Source organism: Podarcis melisellensis (assembly GCF_964234715.1).
Source record: "Podarcis melisellensis genome assembly, chromosome: 1".
Classification (NCBI taxonomy): Eukaryota; Metazoa; Chordata; class Lepidosauria; order Squamata; family Lacertidae; genus Podarcis; species Podarcis melisellensis.
The window spans coordinates 2,922,036-2,941,548 of NC_138528.1; the positions used below are offsets into that span (position 1 = coordinate 2,922,036).

At 45.5% G+C, this 19,513-nt stretch overlaps 2 long non-coding RNA genes across 2 annotated transcripts in view; one reads left to right on the top strand and one right to left on the bottom strand.

Annotated features, from left to right (window-relative positions):
* LOC309373141 overlaps nucleotides 1-18,609 on the bottom strand; it is an 88,796-nt gene extending 70,187 nt beyond the window's left edge. The window contains exon 1 of the long non-coding RNA XR_014169790.1: nucleotides 18,244-18,609. This is a non-coding gene — a long non-coding RNA (uncharacterized lncRNA). The remainder of the gene's footprint in view (nucleotides 1-18,243) is intronic.
* Nucleotides 1-19,513, top strand: part of LOC309373153 — a 115,557-nt gene that overhangs the window by 61,616 nt on the left and 34,428 nt on the right. The window lies entirely within an intron of this gene.

Consider the following 19,513-nt stretch of genomic DNA (forward strand, 5'->3'; position numbering starts at 1 on the left):
CTGGCGCAGTCACCGCCAAAGGGCCAGGGGGTCAGAGGAAAAGCAGCAGCATGCGATGATGTGGCACACGTTTCAGTGGCTGGGAACGGCCACTAGAGATCAAAGTCCATTGCTGAGGCTCTTGTTCCCATCAAATGCCAAATTAGGCAAAATCCTGGAAGGTTGGTTGGTTGTGTGAGTGTTTTGCAGGGGACGCGGGTGGCGCTGTGGTCTAAGCCACTGAGCCTCTTGGGCTTGCCGATCAGAAGGTTGGCGATTTGAATCCGCAAAATGGGGTGAGCTCCCGTTGCTCTCTCCCAGCTCCTGCCAACTTAGCAGTTCAAAAGCACACCAGTGCAAGTAGATAAACAGGTACTGCTCCAGCAGGAAAGTAAACAGCGTTTCCGTGCGCCCTGGTGTCCTGTTGTCCCAGAAGCGGTTTAGTCCTGCTGACCACATGACCCAGAAAGCTGTCTGTGGACAAACGCCAGCTCCCTCGGCCTGAAAGCAAGATGATTGCCTCAACCCCACAGTCGCCTTTAACTGGACTTAACCATCCAGGGACGCTTTACATCACCAAAGAGCACTTTGCAATACTACAGAGCTGTATATACACGTAGCTACGTTTGCTGAATGTTAATGCAAGTTTATTATCTCTCTTCGCATCCTACCAAAATACTCTTGTATTTTCCCCCCTGGTTGCTTCTCTGTCATGGCCTGGAGGGTTCGCAGGTATATTAAACCAGCTCAGAGAGCATCTTCTTGCCGCATGCAAAAGCACCACATTATGCCCGGTGCGACTATTAACGGAAGGAAGCCGTGTTCCTTGCAGCGCTGTCATTAAGCTTCATCATCACTCGGGGCAGCTTGCCTCCATTTACTTCACCTCCTAAAATCTAATTGTAGAAAGCCGTTACGAAAGGCTGCGGGGGATCAGTACCCCAGCAGAACGAGATGCCGGAGTGCAAGGAGGAGAGCACCCAGCGCATGGCTCTGCCACAGTTGCAGCGGCAGGGTTGCCATGGAGGGAGCATTGCACAGTTTTACGCGGCCTGGCACCCTCTGGGAGTGTGGGACTACAACTCCCATCATCCCTAGCCAGCACATCCATGATGGGAAATGTAGTTTGAAGCATCTGGGAGGCACCAGGTCTGAGATGGCCGGCCTTGCACTTGCAGGATGGTTTTTAGATTACGTTCTTAAGCTCATCCTGACTCCCCAACCCGGTAAAAAACACAGACGCATTTCTGCTTCGTGGCTCCCACCCATCGCCCACAGAAGGAGGCTCTTGCTTGGAAGTAAACTGCTCTGATTTTTATTTTATTTTTACAATCAAGCTGCGCATAAATTTTACAAAATGAGAGAAAACATAACCGCGTGTAATTAAAATGCACAATAAAACTATTCCAGCAAAATGTTACAACAAAAACCCCCAATTGGAATGTGCAACATGCAAGCCCCTTAAAGCCAGTGGCCTGGAAACCACAGGAGATGAGAGATGCTCTTGTGCATAAATAGTGCTTGCTGGTTTCCCACACGCATCTGTTCGGCTACTGTTAGAACAGGATGCTGGACTTGATGGGCCTGATCCACCAGGTGATTCTTAAAACAGCTTCTTCTATCCCTTGTAGCTGAGTAAGATTGTCTTCCATAAACACGGTTTTAACAGTGCGTCCGTAAGTGACTATGGAGGCCAGTTCTGGATCCACACGTCCTTCCACAGTGGGGACATTGGATTCTGGGCAGGAGTTGATCACGGTGTGGATTTGCCAAGCATGACTTCCTCCTAGCACATTTCTCCCTTGCGTCCTGAGTTCAAGCATCTTCAGAGCCCATGACACCTTTGGGAAAGGCTGTTCTCCAACTGGAGCACTCACAGGCCAGTGACTCCCAGTTGTCAGTGTTTATACTACATACCGGTAAGTCTTAAAACAGCATAACAGTCAAGGTTCGCTATCTATGCTAGCATTTGATTGACGTTGGAGTGAGAATGAGTTGAGAAATAAGACTAAGAGCACATTTAGATATAGGAATGTATTAGATAAAACGTAAAGAAATATACAATAATAAGAGTACATTCATTTGTAAAAAAAGGAATATACAACGGGATAGACAGGAAGTCTAGTGTGTTGGTATATATATGATTTGGGGGGGATTTGTTTTTGTTTTTTCTCTTTGTACTTTTTTTTATTCATTTTCTTTCTAGGTATATAAAATTTGTATATAATTTTTGTATACATGTTGGAAATTATAGTAAGTGCTGTAATGTAATATTGAGGCATCTAATCATAAGCCTGCATTTTTATCAAAGCTTATATATTTCAATCAAGGCTTGTATTTTAAAATGAAAAAAAAAAAGGATTTTCAAATGTTTCATGCCAGGCAGAAAGAACCTTGGCAATTCCTCCAAGACAAGGGGCCCCCCTGATTTATAGCAGGAAAAACAATTCTCAAAGTCGTAAAAGAGGAAATTACAGACTAAGAGCGAGGACACTGATCCTGCATGTTACAAAAGATAAAAAAGGCTGAGAAAACACAATTAGGAATGGGCAAATAGTAAAATGATACCATGGGCCTCTCATTAGAGCAGTGAAAAAGGCAACTGGGGCTGAATACTCAGTACTCCCAGAACTATTGCAGAAAAAGGCATCCAAAAGTGTAGTCATTAAAAGTGCCACTGGACAGTCAGCTAAGAGGTCTTTCCTCCAACCTTTGGAATGCCAGATTGGGGGACATCGTTTAACCCATCAGTTTTTGTATATACCTGAGTGTCCAATACCTCTCTTAGGCAGAGATATGCTGTCCAAATTGCAGGCCCAAATCACCTTCACTCCTCGAGGTCCAGAGATGAAACTGCCATCAAAAACAGCAGGAATAATTACCCTCTCAGTACCTAAGGAACAATCATGGCGCCTAATGTCAGCCTTGCAAGTCCAACCCACATTGGATACAGAATTAAACAAGCTCCTCCGAACTCTATAGGTGCCACCAGGAGTATGGGCCGAAAATAGCCCACCAGGAATGGTTAAGAATATAGCTCCAATTGTAGTAACCCTAAAACCTATGGCTACCCCTGTATCTGTAAGGCAATATCCCTTACCCCGGCGAGCAGCAGAGGGCATCCAGAAACATTTGGACCGCCTATTAAAATATGGTCTGCTTAAGCCTTGCCAATCAGAATGGAACACACCCCTTTTGCCTGTTCGAAAACCTGGGACAGATGAATACAGGCCAGTGCAGGACTTGAGGCTCGTAAACCAGGCTATCGAGACCTTGCACCCAAATGTACCAAACCCATATACCTTGCTGAGTTTGATACCACCAGAAGCAACATTTTTTACTGTATTGGACTTGAAAGATGCATTCTTCTGTTGCCGGCTGGCACCACAGAGCCAACCTATATTTGCCTTCCAGTGGGAAGACCCTTTGACAGGAACAAAAGGCCAGCTAACCTGGACAAGATTGCCCCAGGGATTTAAAAATTCCCCAACTTTATTTGGCACTGCCTTGGCGAGGGATCTAACAAGTTACCCCTCAATACCGGGAGAAAAGGTGGTTCTGCAATATGTAGATGACCTTATATTAGTGGCAAAAGATTTTGATACCTGTAAAGAAGGGACAGAGGAACTGCTCCACTTGCTCTGGGAAGCTGGCTACCGAGTTTCCCAGAAAAAGGCACAGTTATGTTTAGAAAAGGTCAAATATTTGGGCTTTGACATCTCACACCAACAACGAGCATTGAGACCAGAGAGGAAAGAAGCTATTTGCCTTATCAAGGAACCTACCACAAGAAAACAACTTAGAGGATTCCTGGGAACAGCAGGGTTTTGTAGACTATGGATACCTGATTTCAGCAGTCTGGCCAAGCCCTTACATGAAAGCACTCGAGGTGCAGAAAAGGACCCATTCGTATGGGGACCTGAGCAGAAACAAGCCTTTTTAGTTATCAAACAACGACTTATGGAGGCCCCAGCCCTTGGATTGCCTAATTCGGAAAAACCCTTTCAGCTGTATGTACATGAACAGAATGGGATTGCAGCGGCAGTCCTGACCCAGAGATTAGGAAGTTGGAATCGTCCAGTAGCTTATTTGTCTAAACAATTGGACTCAGTAGCAAAAGGATGGCCTCCATGCCTAAGGGCAGTAGCGGCCACTGCAAGCCTTGTCAAAGAAGCTGATAAATTTACCTTCGGCCAGACGATGTATGTGAATGTACCTCATGCTGTTCTGACACTCATGGAATATAAGGGTAGTTATTGGCTAACGAACCCAAGGATGGCTAGATACCAAGGCCTATTGTGTGAAAATCCCAGGATTCATCTACGAGTAGTGAATATGCTCAATCCAGCGACTTTGCTGCCCCTACCAGAGGTAGATGATGAAGAATCACATGATTGTCTCCAAATAATGGATGAAGTTTATTCCAGTAGACCTGATCTGAAAGATGAGCCATTGAAAAATCCAGATGTTGTATATTATACTGATGGTAGCAGTTACCTGCATGAAGGTGCCAGACGAGCAGGATATGCTGTGGTCACCAATGAGGAAGTTGTGGAAGCTGAAGCTTTGCCTGCTGGCACCTCAGCACAAAAAGCTGAACTTATAGGCTTAACTAGAGCTCTGCAATTGGCAGCTGGATGTAAGGCAAACATCTATACTGATTCTAAATATGCCTTCTTAACCCTGCATGCACATGGAGCTCTATGGAAAGAAAGAGGTCTAATAGGAGCCCACGGGAAGGCCTTGAAATATGGACCTGAAGTAGAAATCCTGTTAGAAGCAGTATGGGCTCCAGAACAGATTGCTGTAATGCACTGCAAAGGTCATGGACGAGGAAGGGATCCAATAACCAGAGGAAATCATGCTGCTGACAAAGCAGCCCGAGAGGCAGCCCAAAAGCCTGTGGGAGGATTTATAGCAGCCCTCATACCAGAGATAGTTCCACAAGAAGTTAAACCTCACTATACCCCAGAAGAGAGGAAGTGGGCTGAACAGGAAGGAGCGGTTGTGAAGGACGGTTGGATGATCCTGCCGGACAATAGGATTTATGTACCTCATCATCTAGCAGGCACAATTGTAAGAAATTATCATGAATCTACTCACCTTGGCGGTACTGCAACCAGAGAGAGTCTCAGTCGGAAGTTGTATATTATTAATCTATCACAATTAGCAACTTGCATTTCACAGAAATGTGTTCTTTGTGCTAAAAACAATCCCAGGCAGGGACCGGTACAACCTCCTGGAATTCAGCATGTGGGATACGTCCCCATGGAAAGCCTAATTGTGGACTTCACAGAGCTGGTCCCTTCTAAGGGATTCAAGTATCTCCTTGTGTTTGTAGATACTCTTACCGGATGGGTTGAAGCTTTTCCCACCCGAACTGAAAAGGCACGAGAGGTAACTAAGAGACTCCTCACTGAATTGATCCCGAGGTTTGGATTACCTAGATGCATTGGAAGTGATAATGGGCCAGCGTTCATTGATCAAGTAGTACAAGAAGTATGTCGAGTCCTACAAGTAAAATGGAGGCTGCATGCAGCCTATAGGCCTCAGAGTTCAGGGAAAACTGAAAGAATGAATCGGACTCTGAAAACCCAATTGGCAAAATTAACCCAGGAAACGGGATTGGGATGGGTAGATGTGTTACCCATAACACTGTTTCGTGTTCGGTGTGCACCCACAAAAAGACTTAAGTTGTCACCTTTTGAGCTCCTGTATGGGAGACCGCCCTCCTTTGTTCAGGATATTCCAGCTGACCTTAAACAAATAGGAAACCATGTGACACAGGGACAAGTGCAATCTCTCTCCCGTGTTTTTGTTTCTCTTAACAGGTGGGCCCTCGAGCGCACGCCGTGCAGCATTGCCGAGCCGATTCATCAGTTCCAGGCTGGCGATAGCGTATGGGTGAAAGAGTGGAAACGCGATCCACTTGCACCTAAGTGGCGTGGACCTTACACCGTCTTGCTCTCTACTCCAACAGCAGTGAAGGTAGCTGAGGTGACCCCCTGGATTCATCACTCTCGTTTGAAGAAGTCTGAAGGCAGTTGGACATGCAAAGGTGACCCCTCTAATCCTTTAAAACTGACTCTCTCCAAAAACCCCTGTATCTAGCCCTACCGGGAACGGGCTAGGTCACGGGCAACATTTGACGACCGGCCTGCTGCAGCCACAACCTGGAAGCTGGCTGACCTGCGCACGCCTGAAGCTTGAGGAGCGTCTGAACCAGCGACTGTGAACGGGAAGATTCTCTTATACAATTGATTGACTGCCCCCTTGTGGAACAATTATAAGGGATATTACTCATTGGGGATCCTCAGGATATATGTTTTGGTCTTGGTGGTTCCCCATTTCTGTCACTGGGGGAATTATATTGGGGCTAATAATTATTTGCTATCACAATAAGGTAATCTTTTGTGGAAGGAATGCATATGCTAGACATCAACATGATTTCATTATTAATCCTGATCCCTTGGGAAGGGGAAGGGTCCATGAATCTGACCAAATTTGCTAAATATGGATTCCGCCATGACCACAATATGTGGGTAGGCTTAGCTGAGATGGTAGCCAATGTTGCAAATAGGACTAATTGCCTTGTTTGCTCTCTTGGGCCAGATGATTCAGAGGGAGGTATGCCCTTATTACCAATACCATTAAGTGCCATTGGTATGGTAAGCGAAATGCCACACCAAACAGAAGTACAGAATTTCCCCGGATGGAACTCAACTAAACCAATACGAGTTATACCTGTGCAAGGGGAAATCTGTGTGCATAAATCATCTGATGCAGCTGATCCTACCATGATAGGCTCTTCTCATTGCCACTATACTTGGGATTATATTAAGAATAGTCAAACCTGGGCAAACGGTACTACCTATCGAACTCGGAATACCTTGCCCTGTGCACCTCCTTTTATTCATGCATGGAAAGTGGTATGGAACATAACTGTGACAGAAAAAGGCAATCTAACATACTGCACTGTGAACTCTCTACCCCTTTTGATATTTCGCCTTATGCACTCCACGTACCAAAAACCTCAGACCCGATGGTTGTGGTGGATATGTGGAGAATGGGCATACAAGAAACTCCCTTCCAAATGGAGTGGGACTTGTTTCTTGGGATGGGTATTACCACCAATGTGGATTAAGCCCACTAGTTCGGTCAAGCGTACACGAAGAAACGCTGATATTTCTCATATAGCAGGAGGAAGTACCCAAAGTTGGAGCGGTACTGATGATTGGCCACCAGAGCGCATTATAGCCTATTATGATCCTGCCTCCTGGAATCCTGGTGAGCTCATACAAGGGGCACGGGATCCTATTTATAATCTAAATAGAATAATTCGACTGCAAGCAGTAGTGGAACTTGTAACCAATGCAACAGCCCAGAGTTTGAGACTTATTGCACAACAGTTGGATGAAAGTAGAGCCGCCATTTTGCAGCTGAAAATGGGAATGGATTATGTACTCGCCAGGCAGGGAGGCCTATGTGGAGTCTTGAACTTGACAGGGAATGCCTGTTGCTTTAACATTTCAGATAATGGTGAGGCAATCCGTGTGTTGGCCACAAAGATGGAGAATATAGCACATGTCCCAGTACAAACATGGGAAGGATGGGATATGGGATGGCTCACCAATTGGTTACCTAATGTCACAGGACTCAAAGGGATACTATTGTCTTGCTTGTTTTTCTTGACAGTAGTAGTAATGGTTTTATGTATGATGCCATGTATCATTTCATGTTTTAGAAGTACAATTAGCAAGATGGTTTCAAATGAAACTCTACCTCATATCATGGCCCTATACAGAGCTTTACCTCAGGAATATGATGAAGGTCAAGCTATCAAGGACACTTGGGATGAAGGTCCTTGAGCTTGAAAGGGGGGAATGAGGCATCTAATCATAAGCCTGCATTTTTATCAAAGCTTATATATTTCAATCAAGGCTTGTATTTTAAAATGAGCTTAAAAAAAAGGATTTTCAAATGTTTCATGCCAGGCAGAAAGAACCTTGGCAATTCCTCCAAGACAAGGGGCCCCCCTGATTTATAGCAGGAAAAACAATTCTCAAATTACAGACTAAGAGCGAGGACACTGATCCTGCATGTTACAAAAGATAAAAAAGGCTGAGAAAACACAATTAGGAATGGGCAAATAGTAAAATGATACCATGGGCCTCTCATTAGAGCAGTGAAAAAGGCAACTGGTTTGGCTGGAAGAATGAGAGCATTTTTGGGAAATCTTTTAAAGCTGTTTCTTTCTTAAACTGAGAGAGTTAAAGGGTAATAAATGCTGGGAAGAGCTAATGGGAGAAGCATCTAGCTGGCTGGGAAAGGAGGGGTGAAAGGAGGGGTGTAAACTGAAGAGGTTTCTTTTGAAGCTGTTTTTTACTGAGTTCCTTTTTACTTTACAAAGGTTTAATTCTTTTAAAAGGCTACCTATGATAATGTATGAAATATATTAGCTTAAATATATTGGCTTAAATGTAATTATGCAAAGGATTTAAGAAATGCTAGATTCTTAGAGTCATATTGCAATAGGAGACCAGAGGGGCAAATGAGCCCAGCCCCCTGCCAGACAGGAGACGCCATCGAGCACTCCTGATATATAGTTGTCAGGCCTTTTGTTTAGAAACCTTCAATGAAGGAGATCTTTCAATGTTGATGTGAACTCAAGATCCTTGACATCTGTTGAAGATAAAAATTTAAGATTAACCATTTGTTTTAGAAGGCAATAGGGCAAGGAGGGCAAGAGGTGAGCTGGTAATTAAGATTCCTTGTTGAGACACATGTAAGATATATTATTACTTATTTGTCATTTATAGATGTAACAATATATAGCTCTTTGTGTTCCATATAAGGACAGGAGGATATGGGTGTATCTATTGTGATTGGTTCTAGCAAACAACCAATAGGAATTCCAACCAGGCTGATTGGACAGAGGCAGCCACAGGAGGAGCAAAGGGGGCTGGATTAAGGGAATATAAGTGCTGGCCAGAATGGCAGGAGGCAGGCCAGAGCTTGGTAACCATATACCACTGAGCCTCTCATTTATTTGTCTGACAAATAAATTATTATTTTAATTTCTCTATTGCTGCGTTGAATATTTCATTCCAGCTAAGCGTTAACCACAAGCAGAAGGTGCTACAATATGACAACGTTTACTGATGTAATATAAGAATGTTAACAAATAAATAAAATGCAAATTAAAAAAAAACCTAGATTAACAGTTAAAACAGCAGTTGAACCAGAGGTTCAAGTCAGGAAACCAGAGGAGTGCCAGAGGACACCAGCAGCAGTCTTGGGGCCTCTTGTATTTCAGCAGGGAGGGTCTTCCGCAACACAGGTGTGCTGAGCGAAAAAGCCTGCCTCCAAAAGCCAATAACCGCCAAGGTGTGGCAAACTTGCCAGCTTCCATGTGCTAGAGAGGTTCTGACACATATTGCACATATTGTTAGATGCTGAACACTCTCGTATTTCTACCGGTTGCGCTGGGCCCGGGGGTAACCTGTGAAACGCGGTCCAGGACCAGTCCCGAATCCAAGGGTTCCGCGAGGAGTCATTCTGACAGGGCCAAGGCAGGACACGAGGCAGGAAACCAGGCAAGGACAGGTACAGGATCTCAGGCAGGATCTGGCATACAGCAATGTTGCTCCCACAACCTGGGGCAGGGTCCGACTGCCTTTTATCTTTGTCGGGGTAACGGCCGGTCCTGATCCCCCGCCGATTCACCTCCCTGTTTCGTCTGAAGGTGAGAACTCCTCCTGCGAGTACCCAGGTCTCTCATTCTCTCAGACCTTCATCTCTGCAGCTCGGGAGATGTTGGTGGGTTACTAGACCCAGAGGCCGCCTCAGCCTCCCCTGACCCAACCGGTAGTGGAGCAGCTGTAAGTGATGGCCCAGCTGGAGGCAACGAGGTCATCCCCACATCTGGAGCCAGGGCAGGATCAGGCCCCTGACTCGGCCCAGCTGGGGTTTGTTGCAGGGGGACCTGTGCAGACTGGGGCTCTTCAGGATCAGGCACCAGACTTGGTTCAGATGATGCCTCAGGCAAAGGATCCGGTGCGGACTGAGACTCCTCTGGTTCCGAGTCCGAGCCCGAGTCCCAGGCCATCACACCTGTTTTCTTGGAAGAATGAGTTGACTCACAGGCCGCTTCAGATTCCTTTTGGAAAACTGTGTTTTATCTGTCTTATTTATTGCATTCTTGGAGACTGCCGTGACGTTTGCTAATGTTTAGAGGTCTATAAATTTGCCAAACAAATGAATACTATTAGAAGAGAGGGGGAGAAATCTCTACCTTTTTTTCTCCGTAGGATGCTGCATTTTATAACCCTTTGACAAGCTTCTCTTCCAAGGCAGTCTTTGATTTTCTGCACTCGCCTCCCCACACACAGCCTCTCCACAAGAAGACCCTCCAACAGTCCATGGAGGAAAATCGGGATGCGCATCTTTTGGGGCCGAACTCCCGTGCAAGTCATGGGACTCGTGCAAAAGCACAACCCCCCAAAATGGGCCTCTTTTGGGGCTGTGCTCTGCCAGGAGCCAAAAGATGACATCTTGGGATTCAGTCGGAAGCCAAGGTGGCTTCTGAAATTATGGGGTGTCCGATTCAAAGTGGGACATTTGAGGGAGATACAAAAGATGGAAATATGACTCCTTTGTGGCTCTTTTAAAATTGGCTAAATTAAGTTGAGTGATCTTAGTACTAGTTGTTTGACGTTTTAATTTTTATTTTCAAAGTTTCAAAACAAGATTTTTTTACACACACACACACACACACACACACACACACATACTTGTTTACATTAAACCATAATCTATATCAGTATATTTATGGGGTTCCCTGAACCCCCGGACTTCCCCACCCCCACCCCTCCCTTGGCTTCCAAAATTTATCTTCCTTTTTTACTGCATCTAATTGCATTTATCTAAATTATTACACTTCAGTTTTATCCTTTGTTGTTTTAAATTACAAGTGCTTTCTCAATCCTGCTAGTGTTTTTAAATTTTTAGTGTTCTTTAATATAATAATAATAATAATCACAATAATAATAATTTAATAATATTTTTTTATTTGTACCCCGCCCATCTGGCTGAGTTTCCCCAGCCACTCTGGGCGGCTTCCAACAAAGATTAAAAATACAATGAAATGTCACACATTAAAAACTTCCCTAATATATTCTATAAAGTTATGCCATTCTCTATTAAATTTGTTATCCTCTCGGTGCCTAATCTTCCCGGTCAGCCTTGCCATTTCCACATAGTCCATCATCTGCATTATCCATTCTTCTTTCGATGTTTGGTGTTTTAGTGTGGTTTTATAATTTGTTGGAAGCTGCCCAGAGTGGCTGGGGCAAGCGAGTCAGATGGGTGGCATATAAAATTATTATTATTATTATTATTATTATTATTATTATTCTTCTTCTTCTTCTTCTTCTTCTTCTTCTTCTTCTTCTTCTTCTTCTTCACCCATTTTGCATGCAGAGAGTTCAATCTCCAAGTAGGTTTGTGATAGACTCTTTTTCTGAAACCATGAAGAGCATTCAGTGAATAAAAAAATTAATGGTGTGTAGGTCAGAACAAGGAATAGGGGACAAATATGGCTCAGTTTATGTCAAAAGACCAATCTTTGCACTTCCCAAAAACAATACTTAGAACGAAATGTACCCAAACTCTCACAAGTTACATTTCTCTGAATTTTGTAATGCGGTTCTCCACCCAAGTAACATCTGTGGAAATGCATAAAGTGTGCATCTAAATGTATATATTAGTGAAAGAAACAGGAAATTGGCCGATTCACCTGGCTCTAATTAGAACTTTAGCTATCCTCCCGCCTCCAACATTACCAGTTCTGCCAAGAGATCTCCACGGGGCACATGACAAATATTCGGCCACAATTAGTCATTTCCATATGGGCACACAGAGTTAACGTCATTCCGCTTCTTCTGCAAATCCAGGACATATGCCCTATCACCTTTTCCAGCCCTCAATTATATAGATATCTACATCTGTATATGTTCCATGTCCCTCCATCCCCAAAGTTGTCATTTAGGGCGATTCCAGCAAACGCGAGGAGAATCGGCCTTCAGCAGGGGAGCATTTTCACCACCCGTCATTCCCACCCTTATACATCTTATTTCGGCTGATAAGGTATTAGATACCAGCAAAATGGGATCTTGTACTGGGGACCGAAATCTCATTACAGCTGGAAGCTTCGGGAGTTAAGCGGCTTGCAGCCATCGCCGTTTCCACAATGTCTGGGGGCTTCTTTCTGATTTACTTGCTGGCATCCAGGAACAGCCTCCTGGTTCTCAGGCTGTTGTCGGGAGCCTAATTATCCACAGCTCGAATGCAGCTTGTGAATTCTCAGATTTAATGCGGTGGCGGCCGCAGTTGTGGTGGCTTCCCAAATAGATCTGTCTCGGCGTGCGTGGGAAATGAATTCATACAAGCCCATTTTCCTCTGCGCTCGGAACTCGTGATAAATAGGAAGCATCTGGGCAGGGTTTGGGAGTGGAGCAGGGACAGATATGGGTGATCAATTCTGGTTCGAGTCTACACTTCCTCGTGTCTTTTTCCATTTATCACACTTAGATCGGACTCACAGCTGGTGCGGACGCAAACAGGCCTCTGCTCTTTTTACGGATTCTCGGTGTGCGAAGCAAAGAACCTCACAACACAGCAATAACAAAAGGAGTCACACTGCAGCAGCAAACAACCGCCGGTGGAAAAGTTGGGCCATATTTTTCCCGTGTTGACCCACAATTCATAGGGCCTAGCAGCCTGTTGTGGCAGGCGAGAGACAAGGGTTCAAATCCCATGCAGCTCTGATGTTGGTTGAAATTATGTCTTATTAACGATAAGTTGGTTGAAATTATGTCTTATTAACAATGGTTGAAATTATGTCTTATTAACAATGGGGGAGAATTTTGGTGCAAATTGCATTTTAAAGAGGAGCTATTTAGTTTGCACACTCTGGAACAACCCACCAATCAAAACACACCCATGATTCAAAACTCGCATTGGGGGAAATGGCTTTAATAAAGGCACATGGCCATTCTGCATTGAGATATGAGTGCTGGGGCTTCAAAAAGGGGACTTTCCTCTTTGCAGGTTCAAAGAGCCCGCAGAAGCCGTGACTGATTATGGAGAGAGGCAAAGCCGCCGTGAGATCACTGGGTCACTGGAGTCAATGCTTAAGGTTTTGTAAATATTGGGATGAGTTTGTCAGGCGTGCGTGCAGGAGCCAGGCCCTATGACCAGTAGGGCTTCGCAGGACTGGGGCCTTCCTAAGTTTGTTCTGGAGAGGCAAGACGCGGCCTCACAGGTGAGGCCACTTGGAAACTCACAGCACCTGGTGGCAAGAGCCGGGAAGGGATATAAGGTCAGCATCCCCCTTCGGCTCTTTGCCACAGCAACACACTCCCTGCCTTCTGTGTTTGGCTTCTTGCTTCTTGATCCTCGGACCCTTGACTTCGTGACTCCTTGCTCCTTGATCCTCGGACCCTTGACTTCGTGACTCCTTGCTTCTTGATCCTCGGACCCTTGACTTCATGACTCCTTGCTCCTTGATCCTCGGACCCTTGACTTCGTGACTCCTTGCTTCTTGATCCTCGGACCCTTGACTTCGTGACTCCTTGCTTCTTGATCCTCGGACCCTTGACTTCGTGACTCCTTGCTCCTTGATCCTCGGACCCTTGACTTCGTGACTCCTTGCTCCTTGATCCTCGGACCCTTGACTTCGTGACTCCTTGCTCCTTGATCCTCGGACCCTTGACTTCGTGACTCCTTGCTTCTTGATCTTCGGACCCTTGACTTCGTGACTCCTTGCTTCTCGACCCTCGGACCCTTGACTTCGTGACTCCTTGCTTCTCTTTTTTTTTAAAAAAATAATATTTATTAAAGTTTTAAAGGTTACAAAAAGAAAAGAAGAATAAACACCAAATTAAACAAAAACAAGGCAACACATCACAATAAAAAAAACAGAAAAATAGAAACAATTAAAAAACAAATCGAACCTTCCCATAGCTTATCCTTCATTTGCTTGTTTCCTTGACCTCCTCACACCTCCCTTTTTTGTATTCTAGTTCAGTTAGCTATTTCAGCAAATCCTTTCCATCTTTCCCAGTTTTTGTTCTATAATTTATCTTAATATGATGTAACTTTACATTCTCTCCTTTCACCAATTAACAATCTATTTTTACTTAATCCTTTATAACATTTCCACTAAAACCACATAATTTCATTCCAGCATCCTTCTAACATTTCTTAATTTTACAATGTTTCTGCAAATAAACTTTAAATTTCTTCCAATCTTCTTCCACCGACTCTTCTCCCTGGTCTCGGATTCTGCCAGTCATTTCCGCCATTTCCATGTAGTCCACGTGACTCCTTGCTTCTCGACCCTCAGACCCTTGACTTTGTGACTCCCTGCTTCCTGACCCTCGGACCCCTGGCTTCCGGACTCTCGTTCCTGCTCCCACCCCACCATCTTGCCCCCGGTCCTGATGTCCTCAGCTAGGGCTTTGATCGCCCATAGACCGGACCGTGACAGTGTTCATGTGAACCACATAACCACCGTGTGCATGAGCACAGCTAGGGAGGGGGGAAATCTGCCTGTTAGTTTCCCTCCGTTTCTCATTTTTCCGATCTTTTATTCCGCTCTCCACCTTTTGGCAGCGATTTGCATGGGAGGATTTTAAGCTGAGGTTAGATAGCCACCTGCCAGGGATTCTTTCGCATTGCAGGGGATTGGTCTGGATGACCCTTGGGGATCCCTTACAATTCTGCAGTTCTATTATTCTATTGTTTTATCTGGTTGGCTGCTGTGGGAACAGGATGCTGGGCTATATTGGCTTTCTCCAGCAGAGATGTTCTTAGGTTCAGCCCTTTGTGTGTCCTACACAAATGCTTTCATCGGAACTGCAGGTCTATTTCAATAATTCCAAAAAGGTGAGGGGTGGCGTTGCTGTTTTTAATTTCATTCCTCCATGTGCTTTATTCTTTCTGCTGAAAGGCAAGTCATCCATCTCCCCGCCTTCTGGGGCCCAGAGAGAAACAGGCAGCCACAGCAAAGGAGCAAGATTTCAGCATCATCAAATGCCTCTCATTGCTGGCACCAAGGGGGCTGTTTATTCCAAACTACACAGTAGCTTGAATCCGCCCCCCTCAAAAAAGAAAACCTGGCCATTCGTCATCCAAAGACCCACACAATCTTCTTCCAGTGCCCACGCGGGGGCAATCTGAAATGTTCCCCATGGGTTCTAGGAAAAGACACACCGGCAGCTAGATTCATCCCAGAGTCAGAGAATATAGTCTAGTGTCCAGATCAAGGGAAGGAATAGTACCATTCAATGGACAATTCGGTGCAGGTAGGTGTGACCTTGGTGTCTGAATGAATAAATCTGATAGCTGCTGAGCAGATTCTGGTGTGGTCAGAGGGAGAAAATACAAGTTTGGGACAGGCCTGGTGTCAGGTGTGCGTGCAGGAGCCAGGCCCTGTGACCAATAGGTCTTTGCAGGAGTGGGGCCTTCCTAAGTTTGTTCTGAAGAGGCAAGGCGCGGCCACACAAGTGAGGCTGATTGGCAGCTCACAGCACCTGGTGGCAAGAGCTGGGAAAGGATATAAGGTCAGCATTTCCCTTCGGCTCTTTGCCACAGCAACACGCTTCCTGCCTTGCTGCATTTGGCTTCCTGCTTCTTGATCCCTGGACCCTTGACTTCATGACTCCTTGCTTCTTGATCCTCAGACCCCTGGCTTCTTGACTCCAGGCTCTCTGACCCTTGGACTCTTGACTTCCTGACTCCTGGCTTCTGGACTCTCGTTCCTTCTCCCACCCTGCCGTCTTGCTCCCGGTCCCGACGTCATCCACCAGGACTTTGACCACCCGTAAACCGGACCGTGACACCTGCCCTGAGGCAACAGTGAGTCAATAGGGTGATGCAGCAGAAAAAAGGAAGATAATACTATTCTGGGCTGCATCAACAGAAGTCTAGTGTCCAGATCAAGGGAAGTCATAGTCCCACTCTATTCTGCCTTGGTCAGACCACACCTGGAATACTGCGTCCAGTTCTGGGCACCACAATTTGAGATGGATGTTGACAAGCTGGAACATGTGCAGAGGAGGGCGACCAAGATGATCAAGGGTCTGGAAACTAAGCCTTATGTGGAACAGTTTTGGGAGTTGGGGATGTTCAAGCCTGTAAAACAGATATCTCAAGAGATATCTTGAGATATTTTCAAATATCTCAAGGGCTGACACATGGAAGATGGAGCAAACCTGCTATCTACTGCTCCAGAGGGCAGGGTCTGGACTTCCAGAGATTCCAAGTTAAAAATCGGCGAGAACTTTCTGACGGGAAGATCTGTTTGAAAGTGGAATGGATGACCTTGGAAGGTGGTAGACTCTCCTTCCTTGGAGGTTGGATAGCCATCTGCCAGGAATTCTTCAGCTGTGATTCTTGGAGAAGGTGACTCTTGGGACCCCTTTCAACCCTCTTATTCTGTGGTCCTTTCCCACGGTAGGGCTATGCTTTGGTGTTACTTACTGTTGCAATAACTCGGCAGATATCAAAAGCTGCTCTTGTGCTGGGTGAGGGCTTTTATATCCCATCCGTTTGAAGACAGGGATAGAGGTGAAACCAGAGGCACATTTGACTAGGACTTCATTTGTCCCCACTGACTTCTCATAATCTTTTCAGTTCAAAGCCTCCTCTGATCCTTCCAGAGGGCCAACGCAGCTTGAAATAAGGAGCTGGACGAGGCAAAACCAGCCAACACATCTGAGGGAACGGGGCTTTCAAGCATCCCAGCAGGATGGAACCCAGCAGCTTCAGACAGATGCAGACGAGTTTGTTACGAGGCAAATTGAATTTAATAAGCTTCAATCACCACCTACAGTGATGATCACCTACCTCTTGGTGAAAAACCGTCGTGTTCTAGGAAGCAGTTGCTGCATTTTTAACTCCACAGCCCCCTTCCGATTAGGACTGGGGGAGGGATTTGATACCATTGCATTTAAGGGCACATCTAGCAAGTTTTCACTTTCTGAAACAATACGAGAGCTGAAATGCAGCTATCCTTGGAAATTTGCAGCTCACCAAATTTAGTGATTCGGTTCTCCAACCAACCAGTGTTTACAAAACTGCATCTCTCAGGGAAAGGTGTGCGTCAGAATGAATGTGTTAGTGAAAACAACACACAGGAATGCATTATACTAGGAGAAATTGCTTGCAAAAATATTTATGTTAGACAAAAACTCATAAAAATTCACACTAAAATGCAAAAGAACATTTCTGTGGGGTTTTTAAAGACAAATCTGCAATTTGCTGCAGAAATGTGGAAAATTGAATCAGAAACGTGAAAAATGAGAAACAGAGAAAAATACAATGGCTAAATCTTTCCATCCCTAATTCAGATATAAGAGGGAACCCTAGTCTGTCTCTTGACAGGACGATGAGTGGTGCACGAAAGGGCTCTGGAAAGGGGCTGGCAGCAATAAAGCCCAAATTGAGCCCAATTACAATGGCGGCCTGGTGCTGGAGGAGACTCTTGAGAGTCCCATGGACTGCAAGAAGATCAAACCTCTCCATTCTGAAGGAAATCAGCCCTGAGTGCTCACTGGAAGGACAGATCCTGAAGCTGAGGCTCCAAGACTTTGGCCGCCTCATGAGAAGAGAAGACTCCCCGGAAAAGACCCTGATGTTGGGAAAGATGGAGGGCACAAGGAGAAGGGGGCGACAGAGGATGAGATGGTTGGATAGTGTTTTCGCGGTTACCAGCATGAGTTTGACCAAACTGCGGGAGGCAGTAGAAGACAGAGGTGCCTGGCGTTCTCTGGTCCAGGGGGTCACGAAGAGGCGGACACGACTAAACGACTAAACAACAACACAATGGCGGCCACTTGAGCGCTAACGCTGCTGCTGCTGTTACCAAGAAAGCCCGGCCCCCTTCTGCTCACCTCTGTTAAAGGAGGAATCCAAGGGCTCCCTTGGGCAAAAGACAAAGACACCAACCAGGACAATTTGGAGCAAAACAGCAGCCTGTAGGCTTGGCCTTTATTGGAAACTGTCGTGACAGGACTCCCACCCACAACAAGCAAAATGGAAGCCCCGAACAAAAGAAGACCCCAACTTTTATTAGCTACTAATCCCCCAAGCTACACCCCTAGAACTACATCACAACTACATCATGACTTCATCATTGACACATCACAACAAGGAGGGGTTGAGGGAGGAGTTGTGGAGGTAACCTAAGTATCTTGTCACCTGGCTGGTTCTTCCTTTCCCCCTCCCCATGAGTCATTTCCAGAGGACAAAGGGGAGTTGGCAGTTTCCTGCCCCCAGAGGGAAGATCGGATCATTATCCTTTGTTCCAGTCCATGTTGAATCCACTCCCATATGCAAGTCCTTTGTGACCTTGATGGTCTTCTGTCTGGGACCATCAAGGTTGCCATGCCAACTGGGTAGGGCTCCTGAGTACGTGTTGGTACGGTTAAGGGATTATGGCCATCCTGTATCAAACCATCCACCTTTGATAGTCCTTCCTTCATGGAGCAAAATAAAAGTAGACCGATGTAAATCCGATGTACGGTTGATTTACTATGAATTTATAACAGAAACAGAAATGTAGTGTGTGAGTGTGCATGTGTGTTGTGTTTGTACAAACTGAATGATTGGGGGGTTCCTGCAACACCTCTAGGCAGGGCAGGGAGAAGCCAGGAGGGGGGAGGGAGGAAGTGCTGCTGAACGCATGCGCTGGCGCAGCCCAAACAATCAGATCCACGCCGATTCATGCGGCAATTCCCGGACCATCCGAGGGCTGGATCCAGAATGCAACTGGGCCGGATCCGGCCCCCAGGCCTTAGTTTTTCTACTCATGCTCTGAGGCTTCTCCTCCTTTCGAGGTTGTTCAGAACACCCTTCTTGGCCATGAGATCTTCTTCATGGAATGCTCTCATAAAAGGGGGGTCGCCTGGCACCAACTGTGATGCCATTTGGGTGCCAAAGACATTCTTATTCATAGAATTATAGATTTGGAGGGTCATCTGGTTCAACTCCCTGCAATGCAGGAATATGCAGCTGTCTTCTCATACAGGGATCAAACCAGTGACTAATAATAATAATAATAATAATAATAATAATAATAATAATGATAATAATATTACATGCAGCCCATCTGACTGGGTTTCCCCAGCCACTCTGGGCAGCCCCCAACAGAACATTAAAAACACAATAAAACATCAACCGTTAAAAACTTCCCTGAACGGGGCTTGCTTCAGAAGTCATATAGTTCTTTCTCTTGGTGTGTTATACTCTAACCGACTGAGCTATTCCGAAACGCAATTCACCTAGACATTTTCAGAGCCTACTGTGAAGCGGTAAATGGTGGGGGCATTTTTTAAAATAAAATAAAAATCTGTGCTCCTTAATTTTTAAAGACTGGATTTCATGCTGCTGCTGTTGCTGTGTTTTGTGTTTAGTTAAATGATCCTCCTACTTTTATGAAGTTCTGCAGGAGCCCCTTAGCGCCCCCCCC